Source organism: Lithobates pipiens, unplaced genomic scaffold (genome assembly GCF_037356315.1).
Source record: "Lithobates pipiens isolate NorthernLeopardFrog02 unplaced genomic scaffold, aLitPip1_a1.2 Scaffold_22, whole genome shotgun sequence".
Lineage (NCBI taxonomy): Eukaryota > Metazoa > Chordata > Amphibia > Anura > Ranidae > Lithobates > Lithobates pipiens.
The window spans coordinates 17930667-17937915 of record NW_027507784.1 but is presented as its reverse complement, the minus strand read 5'-3'; the positions used below and the strand labels follow the sequence as shown (position 1 = coordinate 17937915).

At 39.8% G+C, this 7249-nt stretch overlaps 1 pseudogene across 1 annotated transcript; it reads left to right on the top strand.

Moving 5' to 3' along the window:
* Positions 1-467: 467 nt before the first annotated feature.
* LOC143925362 (olfactory receptor 8D1-like) lies at positions 468-6857 on the top strand (annotated as a pseudogene). Its single transcript, XR_013261953.1, has 2 exons — positions 468-838; positions 5494-6857. The product of XR_013261953.1 is annotated as an olfactory receptor 8D1-like (transcript).
* The last annotated feature ends 392 nt before the right edge of the window (positions 6858-7249 follow it).

Here is a 7249-nt window from a genome sequence, read left to right as displayed (position 1 = left end):
CTCCTCATTCTTTTATTTTTCTTTGGTTTGGTATAGTGAACTTTAACTTGCTGTATAAACAGTCTCAACCTTAGTATCAACCTCAGTATCTTCCCCTCTACACAGCCAATTAGCAGTCCAGAAATGGGTACCAGCTCTCAGAAAGGATGTCCAGGAACTAGAAAGAGTCTAGAGAAAGTTAAATGAATTAATAAAGACCATGGGGGAGATCAACTATGAAGATACGGTACCTAAACTGAACTTGTTGATTATTATATATATATATATTTTTTTCAATCTACATCACTTCAAGCTTGACAAATGCAGAACAATTTCAACAGAGGGAAGCTGGAGGGTTATTGTTCCAAATATTGCTCCACTCTTTATTATTATTTTCATCTTATTTTGTATATTTTCTTTTGACGCCCTTCAATATTTTGTCAGTCGCTCTACTTTCAAGTTTAAAACGTAACCTTTTCAAACTTGAGTGAACTTTTTTGTTGTTGAAGTTGCTTATTTATCAGTAGAGAGAAGTTGTGTGTCAGTGAGGGATACATTAATTCAGAAGATGATTTATTTTCTATAGAGATTAATTTTCCAAAGAAATCATGTTTTTATAGGAATACGGAGCTAATATACTGTACACTCCTGTGTAATCCAGAGATGTCAGGGGAAATTTCTGTATTATAAATATATCTATGGATGGCTAATACAACTGTATTGTGACCAGAAGCCTCACAAAGATTTCCTATCTCCTATTTCAGTCAGCATTTACTTCTTCTAGGGATATTAGATAAAAAATATGGAGAGAAGATGAAACAACAAAAATTCACCATTTTACTGGCTTAAAATGTGAAAGGTATTTTATTTTTTTTTACTTATTTTCAGTTCCGGTCATCATTTTTAATAAAACATATTCAGCCTAATTTATGTATTTTTTTTTTTTAATTAATTTTATCCATATGTTTCAAATACAATTTTTCTTAATAGTATAGCAAACTTTAGGCTCCTCGTAACATGTCCTTTGTCCTTTTTAGGCACATAAACAGACACATTTTATATAAGGTTCAAACTGATAAATGCAATGACTTTTTCAGTTGTTACACACATTTAATATGCTCATCTGTGTTTTAAATTGATACAATTGTGATCTAATCATTGATGCAATTGTTTTTAACAGCATTTCCTGGATTGTATATTTTACTGTTTATATTAATATATAAAAAAGTATGTATACAGTGAGGGGATAATTTCACGTCCTAATTCATTATGGGGGAGATTTACTACAACTGGTGCACTCGCAATCTGGTGCAGATGTGCATGGTAGACAATCAGCTTCTAATTTCAGCTTGTTCAATTAATCTTTGGCAATAAAACATAGAAGCTGGTTGGTTTCTATGAGTTGTACCAGAATTAATTGATGCCTACTCTCCAGTTTTAGTAAATAGCCCTCTATTTAAAATGTTCTACATGGGTAGTTCAGGTGATTAACCACTTACAGACCGGACTATTTTGCTGGTCAAAGACCAGACCACTTTTTGCGATTCGGCACTGCGTCGCTTTAACTGACAATTGCACGGTCGTGCGATGTGGCTCCCAAACAAAATTGACGTTCTTTTTTTTCCCACAAATAGAGCTTTCTTTTGGTGGTATTTGATTACCCCTGCGGTTTTTATTTTTTGTGCTATAAACAAAAATAGAGCAACAGTTTTGAAAAAAACGCATTATTGTTTACTTTTTGTTATAATAAATATCCCCCAAAAATATATAAAAAAAAATATTTTTTTTCCCTCAGTTTAGGCCGATACATATTCTTATACATATTTTTGGTAAAAAAAATCACAATAAGCGATTATTGATTGGTTTACACAAAAATTATAGCGTTTACAAAATAGGGATAGTTTTATAGCATTTTTATTAATAATTTATTTTTATTTATTTTTTTTACTAGTAATGGCGGCGATCAGCGATTTTTATTGTGACTGCGACATTGTGGGGGACCCATCGGACATTTTTGACACATTTTTGGGACCATTGTCATTTATACAATAATCACTGCTATATAAATGCAGTGATTCCTGTGTAAATGACACTGGCAGTGAAGGGGTTAACCAGTGGGTGGCAGTGTAGGGGTTAAGTGTTCCTAGGGGCGTGTTACTAACTGTGGGGGGCTGGGCTTTCATTTAGAGAACACTGATCTCTGCTCCAATCACATGGAGCAGAGATCAGCGTCACTAGTTGCTAGGCAGAATGGAGAAATGCTGTTTACACGGCATTTCCTCCATTCAGCCGTCCCGTGAGACGATCGCGGGTATGCCCGCGGAGATCGAGTCCGCGTGTCCCGCGACCGGACTCACGGGGTCCCGACCAACGCGGGAGCGTGCCGCCGGCGGCGCGCTCCCGATGGCAGGGCGGCATTGAAGATTGGACGTACCTGTACGTCAATATGCCTGCCCGTGCCATTCTGTCGACATACATCGTCGTGCGCTGGTCGGGAACCGGTTAATATATAAAAAAGTATGTATACATTGAGGGGATCATTTCACGTCCTAATTCATTATGGGGAGATTTACTACAACTGGTGCACTCACAATCTGGTACAGATGTGCATGGTAGCCAATCAGCTTCTAATTTCAGCTTGTTCAATTAATCTTTGGCAATAAAACATAGAAGCTGGTTGGTTTCTATGAGTTGTACCAGATTTAATTGATGCCCACTCTCCAGTTTTAGTAAATAGCCCTCTATTTAAAATGTCCTACATGGGGAGTTCAAGTGATTAAACAATTAACCAAATTGACTTCTGGAAGATATACCCCCTTCGTGAGCAAGCCATTTTTTGCCACACTGTACCCAACAAAGTTATTTTTTTCCCCACAAATAGAGCTTTATTTTGGTGATATTTGATCACAACGGCATTTTTTATTTTTTGCACTAAAAACAAAGAAGACAAACAATTTGGAATAATCATAGCAGAAGCAGCCCGCTGACGGCATGTGCACCCCCTGCAGGCAGAAGTGGGGGGTACTAACACTTCTCCACTCTATCCAACTCTGATAAAAGGTTGCATACATTAGAAGACCGCTTTAGATGCCTTAAAGTGGTTGTAAAGGCAGAATGTGTGTCATGGTTATGCAGTAATCTTCCTTTGTTTGCTTATCTCTCCTCATGTGTTAAGACTAAGAGGCCAGTGACTTCCACCTGGTGGTTTTTATAACCTCTCCTCTAAGCATGGATAATCAGGGAACCCTATAGTAACCTGTGCACTGCAAGCCAGTGGTGCTGATCAACCATTGTGTATCCTTTGTGCGTTTGGCTTCCTGTTTCCTGCTTGCTGTGTGTTCTATGTTTGTCTCTGTTACCGACCTTGGCATGTTCTCAACGATTCCTGTCTGCTTGTGACCTTGACCTTTTGACATGTCCCCAACCATCCCTGTTTGCCTGTGACCCTGAACCTTTGGCGTTTACTCTGTTGTTCCTGTCTGCTAGTTGCCCTGACCTCTGCCTTACTATCCTTGTCGTCCCAGCCTTCTGCTTCCTTCTCCTGTAGTCTACTGTGAGCGTGAGCTGTGAGACCCTAGGGGCCGCGACCTGGAGCCAGACTGCAACAAAGTCCATCCTCACCACTGGAGGCTCTGGCGAACACCCGCTGGCTCTTAGACTCCACGCCCCGGGGAATATATGCTCCAGCTCCCCTTGAGATCTGTGTTAGTGATCCTGCAGATCTGTGTCCTGAATCTCCCTGGGTACAATCCGCAGCAGTCAGTTCTAAGGTCCACTACCTAGCGGTGCACTTCCAACTCCCACGGAGTGCATTTGTCACCTGTTCTCAGGTGACCTGACAATTTGCATTCTATGCATTAAGATAAAAAACATTCTGTGTGCAGCAGCCACTCCAGCACCCCCTAATTATTTACCTGATGCCCCTCTCTGTCCAGCGATGTCCACAAGTGTCTCAGCCATCCAAGATTCTCCTTCCTGATTGGCTGAGAAAATCAAAGTCAGTCAGTCAAATCAGGGGAGAGAAGGGGTGGGGCCAGGTTGGGGCTCAGTGTCTGAATGAATGCAGGGAGCTGTGACTCAGCTCTGGGATGCCCCCATAGTAAGCTGCTTGCTGTGGGGGGGCACTGAACAGGAGGGAGGAGTCAGGAGCACAGAAGAGGGACCAAGAAGAGGAGGATCTGGGCTGCTTTGTGCAAAACTACTGCAACAGAGCAGGTAAGTGAGAGACTTTATGAGACTTTACACTCACTTTAATTACATGTGCAGGTGTCTTAAATAGTATTACATATCTACAAATATTTTTCTTGCTCGAAGTCCCTGCAGCCTCTTGAGCTCAGAGCAGAAAAAGTAGAACATATTTTTATCTCCCGACTGAATACTGTCATTTAGAGCATTTATTTTATTTAAAGCTAATTTTTGTAACCTAATTTGGGGGTCTTGTTCATACAGACGGTACTGTGAAGTCATATTTTTATTTCTAATGCTGCAGTAAAAAGTGGCTTTTTACTGTATCTTGGATAAAGGAAAACTGGGATTACATTCTGCTCCATGTACAGTATACTGCGGGAACCTTGATGTTCCAAAGTCTGAAATTTCTAGTGAAGAATTAACATTTGACATTGCTGACAGAAATATATAAAAAAAACTGGCTCATGATTTCTGCACCGAATTTTGAGTCACCATTCGGATTATTTTGTTGAAAAATATCTATATTAGATGATTTAGATGTCATAAATCAAGTCAGACAACAGACCAAGGAGGTGATTGTGACTTATTTATTTATATTTAATTTTTTTTATTTTTTTAGCACATCATAAAAATATTGCAATGGTTTTCTGGTGCGTATGACGAATTGACAATTGGTTGAGGTTTGCTCTGTTGTGTCTGGAGGAGCTGGCTGCAACAGCCCTTTAACCGAGTAGTGTTGGGTTGCTTGCTTTAGACCCTGGTCCAAAATTATCCCACCCACCCATCCCCTCCACCCCCTTACCCTCCACCCCCTTACCCTCCTCCCCCTTCCCCTCCACTCACTTCCCCCTTTTCCTACTTCTCCTTTTTTTTTTTTTCCCTTTTCTCTATTTTTTCTACCTTTCTCTTTTTCTCTTCCGTTTCTAAGTACTCTGCTTCGGGGGCTTGCCCCGGCACTCAAGGTTCGGGTTTATTCCAGTGGACCTAAATTTACAATGTCGTATTAAATATTTTACTGTGATTATTGTGGTTAATACCCTGTTTTATTTCGTGAGGTAGTGATCTACAATCGGTCCAATGATTAGGGCTCATGCACAATCCTGCTCTCTTACAGTAAGCTTTTGCTGTCTCCCCTAAGTGAAATGTACAGTTAGATTTATGTTACAAAAGTAATTAAAACCTCTATACATGGAACATTTTTTTTTTGTTCTATAACTCCATGGTCGTGGTACAGTGTGATCCAAGTCGGGGTGCCGGGCCAGAGGAGTTTTTCATTGCACATTTACAGTGTATCATTAATAAATAGTTTTTTTTTTTTTTCTCCAGGGGAATATAGAGGTTTCTCTTTCTACTTGTGGGGGAGATGGATATCCATTCACTTTTATTAAGCATGACATTGTACTTTTCTTTTGTTTCTCTATTATACTTGTTACTGTTCTAATTTCTTAATAAACATATATTGAAAATCAAAATTATTGCAATGGAGAATCGGACAATACTGAATGAATTGTTCCTCTCTGGATTGTCGGACCTTCCGGCTCTTCAGCTTCCTCTATTTCACTTCTTCCTTCTCATCTACCTTCTGACAATAATCTGGAATTTGCTGATCATCTCCCTCATTGTCACCTCCATGTTCCTATGTATTTCTTCCTCGGGAACCTGGCCGGTTTGGACCTCTGTTGTTCTTCAGTCACCGTCCCGAGAATGTTATTTGACCTTCACACCAAGAGAAAAAAGATTACCACCATGGAATGTCTAACCCAAGTCTTCTTCTTTATATTCTTTGTTGACGCTGAGGCTTTTCTGTTGTCTGTCATGTCCTATGATCGATATACTGCTATATGTCAGCCGTTACATTACATACAAATCATGAATTCAAAACTCTGTGTACAGTTGGTATCCATTGTGTGGTTTCTTGGTTTTTCCCATTCTCTAGTTCACACACTTTGTATCTTGAAATTAACGTTTTGTGAATCAGCTATTATAAAAGGTTTCTTCTGTGACCTTCCCCAGTTGTTTCAGATCTCCTGCAGTGACATCTACATCAATATTCTGCTCATCTTTCTCTTAGGTGGCATCCTTGGAGCTGGGTCTGTGATACTGACCATTCTGCCCTATGTCTATATATTCATAACTGTCCTGAAAATACAAGTTAAAGGTAAAAGGAGTAAAGTTTTCTCTACATGTACCTCCCACCTGACAGTGGTCTTCATATTTTATTGCTCCATTATGTTTAATTATTTTCACCCAAGGACAAATAATCATTTTGATGCTGACAAAGTGTTGTCCGTCTTTTACACCATTATTTTTCCTCTCTTCAATCCTCTGATCTACAGTCTGAGGAACCAGGATATCAGAACAGCATTTACAAAGGTTTTTCCTTTTAGGAAAATCTTCCACCTTCCATCCAAAATACAGAATTCACATTAGCTAAATCCTCTTTTGTAGATATTAGAAAAATATAGAAGTAATATTTTTTTTTTTTTTTTTACTGCCGTCTTATACAGTGCCGACAATTTACATGGGGCTTTACATATTGTACACTGTGTTACCAAAAGTATTGGGACACCTGCCTTTACACACACATGAACTTTAATGGCATTCCAGTCTTAGCCCGTAGGGTTCAATATTGAGCTGGCCTACCCTTTGCAGCTATAACAGATTCCACTCTTTTGGGAAGGCCGTACACAATATTTAGTGTGTCTATGGGAATGTTTGACCATTCTTACAGAAGCACATTTGTGAGGTCAGACACTGATGTGGACAGGAAGGCCTGGCTTGCAGTCTCAACTCTAATTTTATACCAACCAAAGGTGTTCTTCAGGTTGAGGTTAGGTCCAGTCAAGTCCCTCCTCCCCAAACTCACTCATCCATGTTTTATGGACCTTGCTTTGTGCACTGGCCCAAATCATTTGGTGTAGAGGGGGATTATGGTGTGGAGCTGATTTCCAGACGTTGGGCTTGGCCCCTTAGTTCCAGTGAAGGGAACTCTTAAGGTGTCAGCATACCAAGACATTTTAGACAATTTCATGCTCCCAACTTTGTGGGAACAATTTGAGGGTGGCCTCTTCCTGTTTCAACA